This window comes from Saimiri boliviensis, chromosome 2 (genome assembly GCF_048565385.1).
Source record: "Saimiri boliviensis isolate mSaiBol1 chromosome 2, mSaiBol1.pri, whole genome shotgun sequence".
Classification (NCBI taxonomy): domain Eukaryota; kingdom Metazoa; phylum Chordata; class Mammalia; order Primates; family Cebidae; genus Saimiri; species Saimiri boliviensis.
In genome coordinates this window covers 183938409-183957726 of record NC_133450.1, presented here as the reverse complement: position 1 = coordinate 183957726, position 19318 = coordinate 183938409, and the positions used below count along the sequence as shown (strand labels likewise).

Sequence of the window (19318 nt, the reverse complement as noted above, 5' to 3'; positions counted from 1 at the left end):
GTTTCCGGAGGCTTCCCCAACCATGTGGAACTGTGAAAGTCAATCAAACCCTTTTCCTTTATAAATTACCCAGTCTCAGGTACTTTTTTTTGTAGTATCATGAATAGGTATTTCCCAGAAAATCAAATGGACATAACCACTGATATTTTTTCTTCCAACTCAGAATGCATTGTAATACAAAAGCTTTGTGTGGTGAGATTACTGGCAATTTAAAAAAATCGTAATAGTTGAACAAGTCCATAAAAATATTTCAGGCACAAGGGAACATTTTCATGAGAATGTAGCACAATTTACTATAAGGAAGCAACCTTAACAACATGTGTATATGCCTCAACTTCAAGACAGTCTTGAGTTATATTTAATTTGTGTATCAAAACTGAGGCATATTCACCTTGTCAATCCAAAATAATAAAAATAAAATCTATGGACAATGAAATAGATGTTCATGAAGTCAAATTCTTTTGACATATTTAATTTTGCTACTTAGAAGAGATGTTGACAACTAAAACAGTGCTTTTGCAAGATAAAATTATTACTCCATAACCAATGACTTTATTTAATTATCTTAAATGGATTGCATATGATTGTATGGTTTGGCTCTGTATTCCTACCCAAATCTCATGTTGAGTTATAATCCCCAGTGCTGGAGGAGGGGCCTGGGGGAGGTGATTAAATCATGGGGTGATTGATTTATAGGGGCAAACTTTGACCAGCTCCCTTTGACAAAATCTAGACAGACTGAAAATCAATCATTTTTTTTTTTTGAGACAGAGTCTTGTCCTGTCACCCACCCAGTCTGGAGTGCAATGGCGTGATCTCAGCTCACTGCAACCTCCACCTCCCAGGTTCAAATGATTTTCCTGCCTCAGCCTCCAGAGGATCTGGGATTACAGGCACCTGCCATTACGTCAGCTAACATTTTATATTTTTAGTAGAGACAGAGTTTCACCATGTTGATCAGGCTGGTCTCAAACTCCTGACCACAGGTGATAACCTGCCTCAGCCTTCCGAAGTGCTAGGATTACAGGGATGAGCCACTGCACCCAGCCTCGCTTTTCTTAGGCCAAGCAGAGCATTGAGGTAGGATAAACTGCCATCCCCAAATCTGAAGAGACAGGTGTACCTAGACTAAAAAGTTTAAATCTGCTTGCCTGAAACAGAAGTCATTTGTTATCTGTTATATTATATACCAGAACAAAGAGGTATATTGAAGTCCTAATTGCAAGTATCTGTCAAAGTGGTATTATTTTGGGAGAGAGTCTTTGCAAATATAATCAATTTAAGATGAAATCATTAAGGCTAACTTTTAATCCAATATGACTGGATCATAAGAGAGAAATAAATGACATGAAAACAGACAAAGGAAAGGTAGTCATGTAGAGATAGAGTTAGAGATTGCAGTCATGCTGCGCTAACCCAGTGGAATTCCTTGAGCTATCAGGATCTAGAAGAAGCAATGATGGATCATTTTCAAGAGGCTTCAGAGAGGGAGGATGAGCTGCCAATACCTCTATGTCATCCTTTGATTCTCCAGAACTGTGAGAGAACTAGTTTCCATTCTTTATGGCAAGTGTTAAGGGCAGCCTTAGAAACACATAAATGGCAATTTTGGCAAATAGCTGGTGGCTGAAGGTAGACTAATATGCAAATGAGGAACTTGTGGAGTCAGTCTTAGGGGATCCCTTCACTGTTTTGGGCTTTAGCTCGAGGAGTCTGGTTTGAATTTAGAAAAAAATTCAATTTTTCTAAAACTACAATTACATCCATAAAAGTTTGTACATTTCAAACTTATTTAAAACTTATAGAGGATAGCTTTGAGTTGCTCGTTTTATTTCTGTATTCATTATAAGAGCATTCCTGAATCATTTAATGCAGTGTTAAATTCCAGGATTGCAGTAAAACTATTTGCAATCTTGTGAGGAGAATCCTAGAAATTCTTGCTATAGCTCTGGTTGGGAGAAAGAAACAGTAGTCATTGTGAAATACATCCACAGCCTTGTTCATAAGAAAGGTCTATCCTTCAAGAGAAAAAGTCTGGCAAATTCTTATTTCAGCTGAAGGAAGGTGATTCCTCACACTGAGTCATCCTCATGTAAACATCCTGTCTCATCTAAAGCAGAGAAATGAATTATCAACAGGGATTGGTGCTTCCCAGAAATAACTGGAAATGCTGCAGCAAGGAAAGGAAGTACAGAGGAAACTGAGGTCAGAGCTACTCCACTGGAAAAACACTTATGAAGAGTATAGTCCCAACAGATGGGGCCACTCAGAGGCCAATTATTTAGAAGATAATAGAATGCCCTTCCCTCACACAGACACATAACAGAGGTAATAGAAGGCTTTAGTATATTATTAGATGACAGTTGAAAGGGATGGACGGCACTGACTCCTCTGAGGAGTACCTGCAGAAGCCCAAAGTTTAGAAGAAAAGACAAAAAAAAAAACATTAGAGGGACTGGAAGCCTCTGTGGGAACTTTGGCTACAACATATATTAAACAGAGTTTGACTCTTAGAGTAAAACCATTCATCACAATAAAGTCCTATTTATCTCCTTTTACCAGGAACAACATTTGGCTTTCAACAGAATATTGCAAGGCATGACAAAAGGCAGTCATAACAAAGTCAAAACAGTATGCAGAGAAATAACAATCATCAAACTTCCAAAATGGATGAAAGTAGACACAACTATGTATTGTCTATATTTCAGTTTTTAATCTATTTTGATGTTTTGTTGTCAAATACATAAATGTTTACAATAGTTATATTTCCTTAAATAATCAATTTCTGTATTATTTAAAGTTCCTTATTTACCTCTACTAAAATTTATTCTAAAGTGTATTTGTCTGAATTTAACATAGCTATGCTGTATTCTATTTGGTTAGTGTTAGCATGGTACAACTACCTGCATGATTTTCCTTTTAATCTACCAGTCTTTATATTTAAGTTGGTTCAAAAGCTGGAGTGAAAAGAATAATAGACAAATTCACTGTTATAATTGAAAATTTCAACACCTGTCAGTAATTGATAGATCATACAGGCAAAAAAATCAATAAGGATATAAATGATATGAAGAGCACTATCAACTTGATCCAATTGACATCTGTAGAATACTCCATCCAACAAAAGCTGAATACGTATTCTTTTCAAATATTCATAAAACATGGCCTAATGCAGAAACATTGCCAACCATAAACACAGCTTAACACATTTAAAATAATTGAAGTAATATAAATTATGTTCTTAGACCACAATTGAATTAAACTACTAATCAATAAAAGATATCTGGGAAACCTCTAAATATTTGGAAGTTAAAACACACACTTAAAAAAAATAATAAAAACTTCTAAGGTTAACTCCACTATGAAAAAGCTAAAAAATCATTACTCTCATCCTTACAAGGAAAAGATTAAAAAAAAGAAAGAAAAACAATGTATTTTCTTGGAGCTATCAGAAAACTGTGCATGCAGAGCAAACTGTCACCCTAAAATCAAGCAAAACAGAGTAACTTCCTGACATTTCCACAGCATTTGTAAACTGCTCAGGCACTGGTGGGAGTGCAGCAGTGAGGACAACCAGAGGTTACTCTCCTCACCATTTTGGTTTTGGTGGGTTTTGGCTGGCTCCTCTACTACAATCTGTTTTATCAGCAAGGTCTATATGACCTATATTTTGTGCTGACCTTTGATGTCATCCTGTCACTTAGAATGACTTAACTGTCTGGGAATGCAGCTTGGTAGGTTTCAGCCTCAATTGACCTAGCTCTTATTTAAGATAGAGTTGCTCTGGTTTACATGCCTCTGAGATTTCTCCCTTTACTTTTATAAGAGAACCCTTTATCCTAAGGCTTGCAGAGGAACAAAGATCCATCTTCTGTAACTTCTTCAGGCTGAGTAGGGACAATGATATTCCTGCCTAATTATGGGGGTCTCTTACATTCAAGGTAGAGAGGAGCTCAGTCAGAAAGCATCAGTATGGTAAGGTGCATTCACAACTCTTGAGTTTTGATGAAAGGTAATATCTGGAAGATTCATAAGTGTTTAAGAAAACATTCAGTAATCTTGTCCTGTATTCCTACACAAGGAGTATAACAGCAATATATTCCACAAGAGTAAAGCAAAATAAGTGAAGTTATTCCAACAAACTAAATTAGAAGACTTTTCATGAACTGGGCAACAATTGGAACTAAGCTGGTATGCATTGTTAGCTGACTGTAATGTTCCCAGGATTAGAATACTGATCCAGGTTTTTACATTAGTCATCTCTCTTGTTTCTTCTGAGCAACAGTTAGAGATCACTGGTTGGTTACCAGGATAAGCAGGGTTAGCCAAAAATTGCAGAAACAAACTTAAAAACAACTGATGAGACTATAATCTATTAAGAGGTATACCATAGTTTTTGAAACCTAATATTTCTTTCTGCAGTTTCCCATTTTTACTAAAGACAAATCATGATAAGATGACTTATCTTATTATACTTGTCCTGATTATTTGTATAAAGTGCAGCAAGAATAATTATTTTTCACATAAGCTATTTTAAAATTGGCTTTGATGGAACTCTGTTCCATAGAAAAAATTTCAGGTAACACATTTTTAAAGCCAAGCAAAGCCATGGGTTTGTACAATCAAATACCTATGAGTAGGGTAAATTTCTTCCCTCTTTAGGTCTCAAAATAACTAGGGGCTCCTCTATCTGTGAGAATGTAACATTTTATACTTAACTTAGGTCAGAAACCCTGTTTCAGGGCTTTATAGGCAAGGTATGAGGTGATCTCCACAAAGGACATTTAACTCTACAAGTTAAGCTTGATTTCTTAATTGAAGGCACACCATTCCAGTCAAATCCATGGTAAAATAATCAATTTCTTCAATTGTGTACTGTTACAAAAGAAAACAGATTCTTATTGCACTTATGCAAATAACTGTATTGCCATAAGTTAAGAATACTCACAACTAGTTTCCAAATTCTGGAGAAATCAGGTAGGGAGAAACAAATATGCTTCAAATTTTGTTTATAGAAGTATATTCAACTGTTAAAAGTTGTAAATAGCTCAAAAAAAAGTTTACTTGACTCTAAAAAACAAACCAAAGGATCAGCAATGTTTTAAGAAAATTTTAAAAGATTACTTCAGTTTTTTTACTGGTTCAATGAATTAGTTAACTCCTGTTTTGCTTGATATTCATGAATATAACAGCCCTCCATGAACATTCTAAAAGTTTTTCCTCTATTCTGATGTTAAAATCTTCAAAGTTATCAGAAAATAAGCATTTAAGAACACCTGCTAGAGTTCTTAATTGATTATACATCACCTTCTAAAGAGGATTAAAACAAGGTAACAATTGTCCATGGCTGACAAACTATTTTAGGGCAGCCAAACTCAAAGAAATAATTGACAAAATTTGTTACCTCCATGGCATACAATGATTTTATGTAACGATTATAATTATTACTGATAATATACACTAAGTCATATCAGAATTATGGGATTTTCCCATAATTTTGGAATATGCACCAATAACACATTTCTACAAAAACAGCTCAAAGAAAACCAAACACTATTTTATATTTGACAATGCTTTCTCTATGATTTTTGTATCAAATAAACCAAAGGTCACTCTTGAATTAGTGCATTATTGATGTAAAACCAGAACCTTAATAAAACCATATAAATAAATCTAACCAATCTCAATCAGTTTGAAGATAAGATTTTCATAAATCTTTATAACCCTTTACAAGTTTTTGTTAAAGAGCATGTCAAAAGCAGTTTTTTGCTCAAGAAAAACCTATTGTGCTTTTATTCAAATGTTTAATTTATAAAAATACTAAATAATATCCCTTTAATCTAGCCAATATCCACGTATATTACTGCTTTTACAATTATTTTTTTACAAACCTTCCACAACTGTCCAAACCTTTAGTTTTATTCTATCTAACTTAAGACAATTATTTAACCCTTTAGGCAAAATGTCCACATTCCTATGCCTTCTTATAATATTTTACCAAAAGTACATTCTACTTTCCTTACACACCTTATAGGTAAAACTGTTTCTTCAATAGTCTCAATTATGTGTTACAATGTTAACTTTTAGCTTAATTTTGGCAAAAACTCTGGTTAGTAAGCAATTTTAATTGTGTACTAGGTTTGGTGCCTAGCCTAGAACAAGACAGGCAGAAGTGTAGATAAGAAGCTAAGATAAGTACAGCTGGGGGGCTAACTCCACATGTCCCAAGGCCTTACCTTACTTAAGCAGAGAAGTTGTGCAATTAAGAGTCATAATGACATTTTATGAAGCAGTTGGGAGGCCTAACAACCTTTGAATTGCAGGACATTTCTTGCATAAATTCCCTTTCACAAATCCTTTTACAACTTACACAGACCATGTGAGATATTCCTTGACTTTATGACTTGCCCTAAATATCCCTTCTTTTAAACAACCAGTAATTTTACTTTATGACAAACATTTACCATACGAGATCCTTTATCACATAAAATTTGTTTCTTTATAAGCTTCTTTGTATAGATAGGGAGCATGGTTAATTCCACATGTCCCCAAGCCTTATCTAGAATATAATAGCTTTAAGGCAGGTAAATTGAACAATTTTTAAAAGTTAAAGATGCAGTTTGTGACCTTAAGGCATTTAGCAAACAATATCTGATCTGCATAATTTAGGCTAAATGTTTTTATCAGTGATTTTTAAAGTTGTTTTTACTTTCTAAAGATTATTAAAGTTATATAAACTAAAAGACATTACAGGCTTTTTTTTTTTTTTTTTTTTTTTTGCTTTCAAAATATTTGATTTAAGCACTTATTTTTAAGCCAATTAATTAGAGTTCTTTTATATAAACACTACACACAACCAACACATATATAGCTACACAGAAAGACAGAAGATTACTACAGTAGTTGTTAAGATTTTTCATTTGCCAGTTTTTAAGTTTCTTAATTGGATTACTGGCTTGAGGGTGGAGCCCTTGGAAGAACAGGGCCAGAAAAGCATCTTTCTGCCTCCTGTTTTTCCCAAGGAGTCCAGGCTTGTTACAAGCGTGTCCAGACATTACTGAGAGGGGATTCTAACCCCTTGAATCTTAGGCTTATGTTTAATTAAACTGATTTTAACCATAGCACTCTTTAATAAAGTGCTTTTAGAATTTATTACCCCAAACAGCCAATATTTCTGGCTTTTGAACTTTACCAAATGTAACCTCCCAGATACTTAAAGAAAGGAAAATTTAAGACGGTCCACAGAGGAGAGGAGAGAACAGACAAGGTCACACAGATAATTAAACCAGAAAACACTTACTAAGTGGGGAAATGAACAGGAATTGCCACTGTGAAAGTCAAAACTATAGCTACTAAGCTACAGCATAGGGCAGTCTCCATTTCCTTCCCCAGAAGGGACTGAGAGTAGTTAATTTTGAGCTTGCAAAGGCTTTTTAACTATTTAACATGATTTTTAGAGCTAACTATGACATGAACCCTAAAAGTCCTGTTCCCTAGAAGGCAGGCACCAAGAGAGTATACTGCCACATGGTAAAAAGGTCAAGCTCCTGAGGACTATAACAGGGTGGAGACTTCATGCAGTTTTTTTGTTTGTTTGTTTCACGGACGGGCTGCCAAGTTAGTTACTGACCAGCTTGCTGCATCACCTTGAAAAGCGATCCTACAGTTCTAAGCCCATGTTTATTCTGAAATACTCCTTGACACAGAAAAACGAATTCATAGCACAAAATACACAAGCCTAAGACTAGCCTTAGAATTCTTTTTTGCATTAATTACACCTTTACAGAGGAGAAAAACACTGATTTTTTTGGTAACCATTCATTCAACCATATTCACAGGGAGAGAGAAGCCAGAAATCTGACTGGTAAGAAATTCTTACCATTTTGCCGGCATGCTAGGCTTCCGGGTTCCCTTTCCTTGAGCAGCCCTAGTGATCTGGCTTGTGGCATCATTGCTCTGGGGGCCAAGCAGCATCATAAAGGAAAATTATTTTTCTTGTTCTGGCCAGAGAAAAATATGTGTGTTGAAACATAGACTTTAGCCAGTCTGCTTAGAATCCAGTATCAAACTGGCAAGGTTTAAATTTGCCCCCAGGTAGGCCCCATCATCTTTAATACAACCTCCAACTTGGAGTTTCAACACATGGTCTCTGAGAAAGATGATTGCCCTGAGTAGCAGAAAAGATAGGAAAGGGAAAGGAGAGAACAAAAGTATCGCCTGTGTCAGGGTAGGGAAGGTGAAGAACTTAGGGAAGTCAGATTTTTTAAAAGACCACTCATTACAGCTGACAATGAAAAGTTCAAGCGGCCACTTGTTGGTAACATAGGGATCTTTTCCAGCAGTCCTATCAGCTCTCACGTTTCCCCTTCTAGTGAGGTAAAAGCTTCCCATGTCCCACGATCCTGTATATGCCTAACCCTGTCACCCACAGCCATCAGCAAAGAGTACAAGGCAGATTAATCCAAAGAGAATAGTGGCTAACATTCTGTAGAGCCAAACCTGTTCTTAGCTGAGAGTGACTTTACTGAGAGAGGCCTCTAACCCCCTAAATCTTAGAAGGGGCCTCCTAAGTCAGGCCTCTAACCCGAGGTCAGTCAAGCGTCCTTGTCTTTTATTAAGAGAGGCTTCTAACCCACTCGGTCTTAGAAGAGACTAACTCCTCTAAGTTGGGTCTCTAACCCAAACTTATTCTTTACCTTGGTACCCCACGACTTACCCAGAGTCGTCCAGTCAGCATTGCAGTGTATTTCCTTTGGGTTAGGAGGGGTCTCTTTAGTATTGTTTCTTTTGTGGTTGGCAAGAAAATTGTTACCAGATCTCACCACTTATTCAAAGTTAGCCTTTGGGTCGGGGGTTTCCACAGTATAGTCACTTCTGTGGTCGCCAGAAATATGTTACAGAACCCCACCATTTACCCAAAGGTAGCTGTTGGGTCACATTTTCTGCATTATCGTCCCTTTATGGTTGCCAGAAAAATGTTACAGGAAAGGGGTCCAGATCCAGACCCCAAGAGAGGGTTCTGAGATCCCACGCAAGAAAGAATTTAGGGCAAATCCGCAGAACAAAGTGAAAGCAAGTGTATTAAGAAGAAAGGAGTAAAACAATGACTACCCTATAGACCACAGGCAGAGCAGCCCTGAGGGTTACTGGTTGCCCGTTTTTATGGTTATTTCTTGATGATATGCTGAACAAGGAGATCATTCATGTATTCCCTTTTTAGATCCTATAACTTCCTGCATTGCCACGGCATTTGTAAAGTGCCATGGAGCTGGTGGGAGTGTAGCAGCGAGGACGACCTGAGGTCACTCTTGTCATCATTTTGATTTTGGTGGGTTTTGGGACTTCATAAAATGCAGCCTGTTTTGTCAGTTGAGGTCTCTATGACCTTTATTTTGTGCTGACCTCCTATCTCATCCTGTGCCTTAGAATGCTTTAACTGTCTGGGAAGGCAGGCCAGTAGGTTTCAGTCTCATTTTACCCAGCTGCTATTTAAGATGGAGTTGCTCTGGTTTACAAGCCTCCTACTTTCTTACCTTAAAAAATTTTGCCTAACCCAAGAAGACTTCAATGCCTTTGCAGAATGCATGAATGAATTAACAGTTTCTCAAGGTACTTGCATAAAGTAAATTTCCACAATTACCAAAGTACACTTAGTATAGAGGGAATAATAAAAACTTCGAACTATGAAAAAAATAAAATCATAGAAGTAAAAGTACTTTTTTGTTGTTTCAATCCATATTTTGTATTTAAAAAGATCCTTTTCCAGTTCAACACTGACAAAACTTCTATCTTCCCTTATGTAGTAATAAGGAAAGCCACAAAATAATTTGAACTACTACACATGAAAGCACACACACATACACCAATCTCCAATAGGAAAGAAGAATGCCAGCATATACAAAACTTTGCTTCCCAGTTAAGCATGAGCCACAAGATTTCATTTTCCCTTGGATCTTTATCATTAATGCAATTAATTCTCTTTATTGGGGAATTCCATATTGATGAAGTCACCTAATCAATAAAATGTATTTGTAACCTCGAAGGAGTAAATTTGAGTCATTCTATGCACACCTTCCCGGATGAGGTTGACAAGGGGACACTTGCCTTTTTTGTTTGAGCTCTCATATTGTAATTATGTGTCCTTTCAGTGTCATGTTTTCACATTTTTATGCTTTTTGTTGGTGATTTTGCTGTTTACAATGGCACCAAAGGATAGTGCTGAAGTGCTGTCTGGTTTTCCCAGCATAAGCAGGATGTGATGTGATTCACAGAGAAAACGTGTATTCAGTAAGCTTTGTTCAGGCATGAGTGATACTGCTGTGGTCTGTGTATTTAATGCTAATGCCTTAACGGTGTGATACAACCAGAGAAAGGAAGAGAAAATTTGCCAAGCTCTATGTGAGGCTGCTTAAAAAGTGCTAAAGTAACATTTACAGTATGTGGAGAATTATGGTAAATATGGAAAAGTGGCTAAATTTGTGGATGCATGAGATAATGAGATACTGATTTTTTAAAAAGCATATTTGGACAGCATTATTGTGAGTCTGAAAGCCAAAATAATTCATGGTCACCTTACACAGAGTCAGGAAAATAGTAACTCTTTCCCTACCAGGGAACGATGGCATACACGTTTTGAAAGGCAATATGGTGTGAAAAATGTTAAACTTGCAGGTGAGGCAGGTTCTGCAGATCAGGGAACGGCAGAGAATTTTTAATACCTGTTTGCTGTTATACAGGAAGAGGGTTTTGTGAAAGAGCAGCCCAGCTTGTTTTACAAGGATGTTGGCAACCAAACCTATATAATGCAAATGGTGTTTCAGCTGACAAAACTGTTGTTGTTACAGTAGGTAGCAAGTCAGATATGAGCCAGGGAAGAAAGGGAGCCCCTGCTTTTAAAATACTAGTTGGTCCCAGCCAACACCAGAGAAAGGCAGTCTCCCAATAAACAAAAACACCTGAAACTGAAGAATGCCAGCTTCCCAATAAGATCTAAGAGTTGGGCAAGTAGGCTCCAGAACGTGCATTAAGAGATGAAATGGCAGAGTTTAACTGGGTATGTGACTTTCTAGGAACATTTGACTGGTAAGGGAAGTGAACATGCATACAACTCCAGAAACACACAGCAGATACACCCCTCCCAAGTGCTAGCAGGCCACTGCTCATGCAGACAGCCCATCCAAAGGGAAGAATTAGGGTAGAAGGAATGCAAAAGCCCAAAAACATGCCAGCATATAAAACCCAAGTCAAAAGGTTAAACTGTGCACTTGATCCCTCAAGTCGCCCACTTGGCCCTCTTCCAAGTATACTTTACTTCCTTTCATTCCTGCTCTAAAGCTTTTTAATAAACTTTCACTCCTGCTCTAAAACTTGCCTTGGTCTCTCCTTTTGCCCTGTGCCCCTCAGTTGAAATCTTTCTTCTGTGGAGGGAAGAACTGAGGTTCTTGAAGACCTACACAGACTCACCACTGCTAACAACGTGACCAAAGGCCTACAAGAACCTAACCATGTATTTCCCCTTAGAGCAATAGTTCAATATTCACTAATTCAGTGTTCATGGTGACTTTATAAGCCATGAATCCTGCAAATAACAAGATGCTGGGGTAAATATATTGGCTGCATTTAATCCTATGTAGTATTGACAATAAAATAACTTCTGTCCTTTAATCAGAGACTTGCTGTTTTCCATGATTAAATCTGTTGGATTACCCTAATTGAAGCAAACTTTACATCTAAAAAATTGTATTTGGCTGGGCACAATGGTTCACACCTGTAATCCCAGTACTTTGGAAGGCCAACGCAGGCAGATCATGAGGTCAGGAGATGGAGACCAGCCTGACCAACATAGTGAAAACCCATCTCTACTAAAAATACAAAAAATTAGACAGGAGTGTTGGCAGGCACCTGTAATCCCAGTTACTTGGGAGGCTGAGGCAGGAGAATGACTTGAATCTGGGAGGCAGAAGTTGAAGTGAGCCGAGATTGCACCCTTGCACTTCAGCCTGGGTGACAATGAGAGACTCCATCTCAAAAAAAAAAAAAAATTGTATTTATTAGACTTTTTGTTGAAAAAAATTAAATAACGGTATAATTTTTCAGAGCTAAAATACCTGTAACAAAATATTTCTAGTATTCAACTTGATAACAATAGCATTTCCCTGCTTCTACATTTAGTGCTATATCACATTCATGAGTACTTAATTATTATCAATTATATTGACTTAGTATTGTAATGAGGTCTACCAATAAAACTGGGACAAAGCAAGGGGAATGTAAGGCTTTGTGCCTTGTGAAATGGAAAAGCAAAATCTACCAGAGCCTATCTATTCGGAGATGACACTTGCTCTTTCAGATTTCTACAGAAATAGATGATCAACCATGATTTCTATATGCATGTTTTTCCTGTTCTGATTTTTAAAATAAAACAGTTTTGTGTTTTCTAATAGAGACCTTGATTTTCTCACTTAATCATTTATTTTGCATTATGTATTCAAGACTTTCTTATGATTTATGAACCCTACTCTAAATTAAAGCTATTTATTTGAAACATACACTGTCTTCCAGAAAAATTAATCATGTCTCCAAAAAAAGAAATAAATTTGATACAAAGATCCCTTTTTTCTCTTTACATCTCCAGAGAGTATTGAATCAATTTTCCAGACTGTGCAAAGAATAAAGAGCAGTGTGCAAGTAGAGAAACCAATTTTAAACACTAGCTTTTCTGCCAATTCAGAAAATTTTTCAGAAACTCCTCATCATCAGAAGGAAACAGGCACATCTGAGAATATTTCCCTCCATGATAGAATTTGCCTAAATAAAATCCAAACTCATGAAAGCAAGGACTTCCTACTCTTCGATAAGTGGTGAAGTAGGAAACTAAGAAGAACATATGTATGTAAATCTCAAAGTAAAATATCAATAATTTAGGGGAATATTTTCTCAACAAAATAAGGGGGAAAACAGAATTGATATCATAATTTTGTTAGCACAGTTATGGGTAAGTATTTCTAACTCTTAGAATATTTCAGAATAGACAAGGAACCCTAAGAACATTCATGTTTGTGAGGAGGTGAGAGGAATAAGGGGTAGGGAGAAAGAGTGTTCGAAAATTTTTAATATATTTTTACCGTTACTTTCAAAAATACTATTGTTATATTCCTTGTGTAACAGTGGCTTGTTTACACCATAACCTCCTTCAAGGACTTAATACAACAGTATAGTTATAGCCACTTACTTTTGCTGAGCTTATGCCATTCATGATCATTGATGGCTCCATTCACAGGGATAAATAGTTACTCTTGATAAATGAGGATATCAAACATGAGTCGTACATTAGTGGTTGTATTTGCTAGGATTCACTCAGAGACACAGACTACTAGGCATGACCCAGTAGACTATAAGGAGGTATTAGACCTTACGTGATTATGGGAGCTGGTTAAGCACTCTGGTTCTCTCTGCTGAATCTGAGACTGGTACAAAGCCTGAGGTAGCAGGGCTGGCAGTTGGGAATAGACAGATGTGAGGAAAAAGTAAGGATAAAATAGAACCCACAGGGATAAATGAACCCATGAAAAAATAACTGAAACCCACACCTTTCATTGGAACAGGAATCAGTCACTAGTCACCTCCAGGTCTTTTTTTTTTTTTTTTTTTTTGAGACGGAGTTTCGCTCTTGTTGCCCAGGCTGGAGTGCAATGGCCTGATCTCAGCTCACCGCAACCTCCGCCTCCTGGGTTCAGGCAATTCTCCTGCCTCAGCCTCCTGAGTAGCTGGGATTACAGGCACGCGCCACCATGCCCAGCTAGTTTTTTGTATTTTTAGTAGAGACGGGGTTTCACCATGTTGACCAGAATGGTCTCGATCTCTCGACCTCGTGATCCACCCGCCTCGGCCTCCCAAAGTGTTGGGATTACAGGCTTCAGCCACCGCGCCCGGCACCTCCAGGTCTTTAACTTAAATGACTCTGGTAACCAACAGAAAAGCTAGTACTCTCCATCATGGAACTACACAGGAACCTAGCTCAGGACTGTGCAAAGCAGAAGTAGGAGATCTGCAGTTTCTGTAGGGGCTGCAGGCCCCGGCTGCCAACAGTGGGAGCTGGCACATCATCTACCCTTGGTGTGAGCTGCAGTATCATCTAACCCTGCACTGACCCTACGTAAAATAACATGATACTGTTTCCATTTTATGTTGCAAATGTGGGGAAAATTCTTCATCTTTCACCCAGATTAAGAAAAAGAATCCCAGTAAAAGAATTTCCAGTTTATCTAAAGTGACATAAAGGCACCACAACAGACTCTTGGTTCTCAAATTTTATAACATACTACATTCAGCCTAATTTTTCCTATCTTCATCTAGTATTGTCAAGATATTATTCAAGAGACTTTGAGTCATTGTATTTCTGACTCAATAAAACATTTACAGCTACTAATTGTATTAAAAATACTTTGGTTATTGTTGCTCAGCCATTAAGAACCCAGGAGGCGGAGGTTGTGGTGAGCCGAGATCGCACTATTGCACTCCAGCCTGGGGAACAAGTGCGAAACTCCGTCTCAAAAAAAAAAAAAAAAAAAAAATTATAAATACCACGTGTCTATATATTTTTTGGCAAAATTAGTAAGTATTTAAACCCATAGTTAGGGATCTTCTTTTTCACTTGAAAATTATGTTGTAGTAACTATTTCCCGTAAAATAAAATAATTTTAAAACACGGCTTAATACTCTCTATTTTGTAATTACATGGCATTGTTTTCTTAAATTCTGGAAATTTAGAGTATTTTCAATGTTTAACATTATAATCAATTACATCATGAATAGATTTTTGCACAGATACGCACAAGTATGAATCTTTAGTTATTACCTTAAAATACATTTGAAAATGTTGAATCACTGGACTACACAATCTTGAAAATATTATTTTTGTCACACTTGATAAGTGCTTTAGAGGGTCTTGTTAAGCATTCTTTTGATCAATATAATCACATCTTTCCCTGAAAAGACTGTCTCTACCAGGCGTCCCCAAACTACGGCCCATGGGCCACATGCGGCCCCCTGAGGCCATTTATCCGATCCCCCGCCGCACTTCAGGAAGGGGCACCTCTTTCACTGGTGGTCAGTGAGAGGAGCACAGTATGTGGCAGCCCTCCAACAGTCTGAGGGACAGTGAACTGTTCCCCTTTGTAAAAAGTTTGGGGATGCCTGGTCTATACAAAGTGACCCCCAAATACCAAAGGAGCCAAGAAAACAAAGAATGAGACAAATCCAGTTTGTTGGTGTTGAGTGACTTATTAAGCAGAAATTACAGACAGAAACATGTTCTTGGGTGGCTGCAAGACAGATCTCTGTACCACAACCCCCCAGACACGGGGTTTATATTTTGAGCAAAAAAGTATCCATGCTATGGAAAGAATGTATAGGTGGCTAAGAGAATGACACAGGTGTGAAAAGTTCTGAACTTTTTTTTTCTCATTTTCTGCCATACTCAGAAAAACTTTGTTCAAATGTAGGCAAATTAAAAATAAAAGAAAAAAAGAAGAAAACAATCTGTATTTCTTTGTAACTACACTTATTTTTTAAATTCAATATTCTGAAGCATGTGATTCTTTTGTAATACAGAATATGTAAGCTGGCTGTTAGATTCAAGGGCTAAAGTAGGAAGCACAAACTTCTTCACTTTCGTTATTTAGGTGCTCAGGGGTTAATCTATGTCAGGAGTCGAAACCTGCAGAGCAGCAGCTGTTTTTCTTATTCCCAAGCGGTCAGAATTAGAGTTAGTGAAACTTATTTTCAGATTCTGAAAATATTTTAAAATTCATCTCTTATTTCCCCTCTGTATTTTACAGGTTTTGGAGTAAGTCCAGAGAATATCAGTCAAAATCCCAGTAGTTTGATAGAACTACTAATCAAATTCCATGTAAGTACTTTTAGCTTCTTCCATTATAAGACCTCATAAATGTGACGATTTATTTCTTACTCTGACAGGCCATAGGAAATCTCTAAACAATGGTTTACAAGCCGCATTATGTAAAGGAGCTAGAATAAAACAATAAAAACAAATTTAGATGCTATAATTTCTGCTAAGGTCAGGGTGCCCTTTTAAAAGTAACACATGTATTTAGTATAAAAGTAGTACACATTTATTGTAGAAAATCTCTAAAAAGACACAAAACTAAAGATATGACTCAAAATTCCACTTCCCAACAAACATATACTTGACAGATCTGAGTGTTTTTATGTATACATTTTACATAGCCATGCACATACACACATACAAATACTGATAAAATATATCTTATAAAAGGATGTGAAAACATGAGAAAATTTAGAAATACCAACAAAGTCAAAGCAAGTAATTTCCAACTTTATGGACATTTATAGATCTATATATGAATGTATATATATGACAGATCAGTCGTCATATATACTTTATATTAAATATTATATTAAATATGTATTTTCTCCTTACCCAATGTAAATTTTACACTAACCCATTTGCTAATCTTCTGAGACTTTTGTCTCATAATTACACTAACTCATTTGTTAACATTCTAAAATTCTTGTCCCTCTGTTTATTGTTGTTACCTCTATTTAAATATGTGCAAGTCTCTTGTGCCTTTAAACACTAAGTCCTCCTTTCCGTTTCTCTCCTAGTTACTAGCTTGTCTTGCTTCCTTCTGTTATAGCCAGATTTCTAGAAGGGTCATACTTACACCATTCACTCTCCCTCTATTCTTCCTCAACTTATTGTAGTTTGTTTCTAACAGATCACCAGAACTTCTCACCCAGAAGTCACCAGGGAGTCCACATTTATAAAGGAAGTGGATATTTCTCTGCATAATCTTACATTAACTGTCAGTGCCTTCTATTATACCCTCCTTATTTATCAGTGGCCTTCAAAAAGCTAACCATGCCCTTCTTAAGACACACTTCTGCTTTAGCCCTGGTGGAATCACCCTGTCCTACTATTTCCTTTCTTTCTGATCACTGCTACTCAGGCTGCTTTGCTGACTCATTAGCTTCCCTTTGTACATTTAATATTGAGGCTTCCCAAGCCTCAACCCTAAGCTCCTTTCTCTTTTTGCTTCTTTTTTATTTTCCTTCCCAGTGAGTTTCAGCCACACATTTATTTGGAAATTCCACCTCTACACCAATTATTCTCATGTGTTTATATTTCACCTGACCCCATCATCTCTTATATTTACCCAACTGAATTTTTTACTGGGAATGGAATAAGGAGGTTGCTTGTGAGGGCCTTGCTTTACAATTCAAAAAGATTCCTTATCACACATCATATAACAACTAAATCACTCCCTTTGCAGCAATGTGGATATAGCTGGAGGCCATTATCCTAAAGGAGTTACTAAGAATAAAAGACCGAATACCACATGCTCTCACTTATAACTGGGAGCTAAATATCGAGTACTTATGAACACAAAGACAACAACAATAGAGATCACTAGACAGGTATATCAGTCTATTCTCAGAGTGCTGTAAAGAAATACCTGAGACAGCTTCAGGAAGCTTTCAGTCCCGGTGAAAGAGGAAGCAGGCACGTCTAACGTGGCGTGGCCGTAGCACGAGGAAGTGGGAGGTGCTGCGCACTTTTAAACAATCAGATCTCATGAGATTTCACTCATTATCACGAGAGCATCAAGGGGGAAATCTGCCCCCATGAACCAATCACCTCCCACTACATCCCTCCTCCAACACTGGGGATTACATGAGATTTGAATCGGGACACAAATCCAAACCACATCAACAAGGAAGAGAGGGAGCAAAGTAAGAATTGAAAAACTACTGGGTACTAGGCTTACTACCTGGGTGACGGGATCAGTGGTACCCCAAAGCTTAGCATCATGCAATATATATCCATGTCACAAGCCTACACATTTACCCCCTGAATCTAAAATAAAAATTGAAATTAAAAAACAAAAAGATTATCAGTATTCTATTCCCATGGAACATAGTATTCTTCATATTCTAAACTCCTGAATTTTCAATCAACTTTTTCTCCTTGAGAATGTTTTTCAGCTTTTTTTTTTAAATTTTGTTTCCAAGAATTTAAAATTTGCATATTTCTGAGCACTTTCATATATGAGCATACATTTCATATGCCTTCAAAAGTGAAAAAAAAATTATCCTGCATTTTTTTCCTTCTGAGATGCACAGATAAATTTTCTTAATCTTATAATTTAATATTTTGAAGTTTTAATGCTGGATGTGATACAAATAACAAATGACTGAAAAGAATTCATTGCATTAACTTGTTACTTTCTTCCCTGAAGTTCTGGGTCTGTCCCGCAGACCTTGGCCCGTGGATGAAATGAGTGAGTACTCACTCAGACGCAGGTGTCCAGTATAAGAGCACAATGCCAAAAACCTGGAGCAAACACAATCTGTAGGTAATTAACATTATTGGCCGGGCGCGGTGGCTCAAGCCTGTAATCCCAGCACTTGGGGAGGCCGAGGCGGGTGGATCACAAGGTTAGGAGATCGAGACCATCCTGGTCAACATGGTGAAACCCCGTCTCTACTAAAAATACAAAAAATTAGCTGGGCATGGTGGTGCGTGCCTGTAATCCCAGCTACTCAGGAGGCTGAGGCAGGAGAATTGCCTGAACCCAGGAGGCGGAGGTTGCGGTGAGCCGAGATCGCGCCATTGCACTCCAGCCTGGGTAACAAGAGCGAAACTCCCGTCTCAAAAAAAAAAAAAAAAAAAAAAAAAAGCATTATTGTTCTCCTTCTAGGGCAGGGATGATCAGAGGACAGCAGTCTGGTCAATATAAGAAAACAAGCCTGTTTAAGATAAATTCCCCTATACTCCCTTGTACTTGCTCCTTGCCCTCTGCCTCAGGGTTATAGAACAGCTGACTTCAGCTATTCTCCCCCTGGGCTCTGCAAAACCTTCCAACCTTTCAGACGGTTTGCAGCCTTTCTCTGTAGTTTTTCCCACCACTCTGATCCCCCACATTGAGGTAGCAACATGACCTTGCTGAAAAGTCAGTAGTAGAGTCCTCGTGAAACTTGCCCCATCCTCCATTTTACCTTCACACAGATACCTGAGAGTAACAGCAGGGTACTGAAAACGTCGCTGAGTAGTTCTGCAATGATGCCCAAGTGCAGGCCTTTTGTAGTAATTTGAGAGTCTTTATGGGATACAGAAGTTCATAAAAGCAGTTTTCTAACATTTTTAAAATGGTTTACTAGTAAGTAATGCCAGAAAAGACTTTAGCTACACAGAAGCAATGTTTCTTCGCCTTTATCCCATCCGCTTGGAAAAACAAAACACTGATCATTAAAGTTAACCCTTGGTATAAGGATT

At 37.4% G+C, this 19318-nt stretch overlaps 1 long non-coding RNA gene across 2 annotated transcripts in view; it reads right to left on the bottom strand.

Annotated features, from left to right (window-relative positions):
* The window catches only part of LOC141582860 (uncharacterized), a 646044-nt gene extending 628482 nt beyond the window's left edge, over window positions 1-17562 (bottom strand). For both annotated transcript variants that reach the window (XR_012515770.1, XR_012515766.1), the window contains exon 1: window positions 17499-17562. This is a non-coding gene — a long non-coding RNA (uncharacterized LOC141582860). The remainder of the gene's footprint in view (window positions 1-17498) is intronic.
* Between the last annotated feature and the right edge of the window lie 1756 nt (window positions 17563-19318).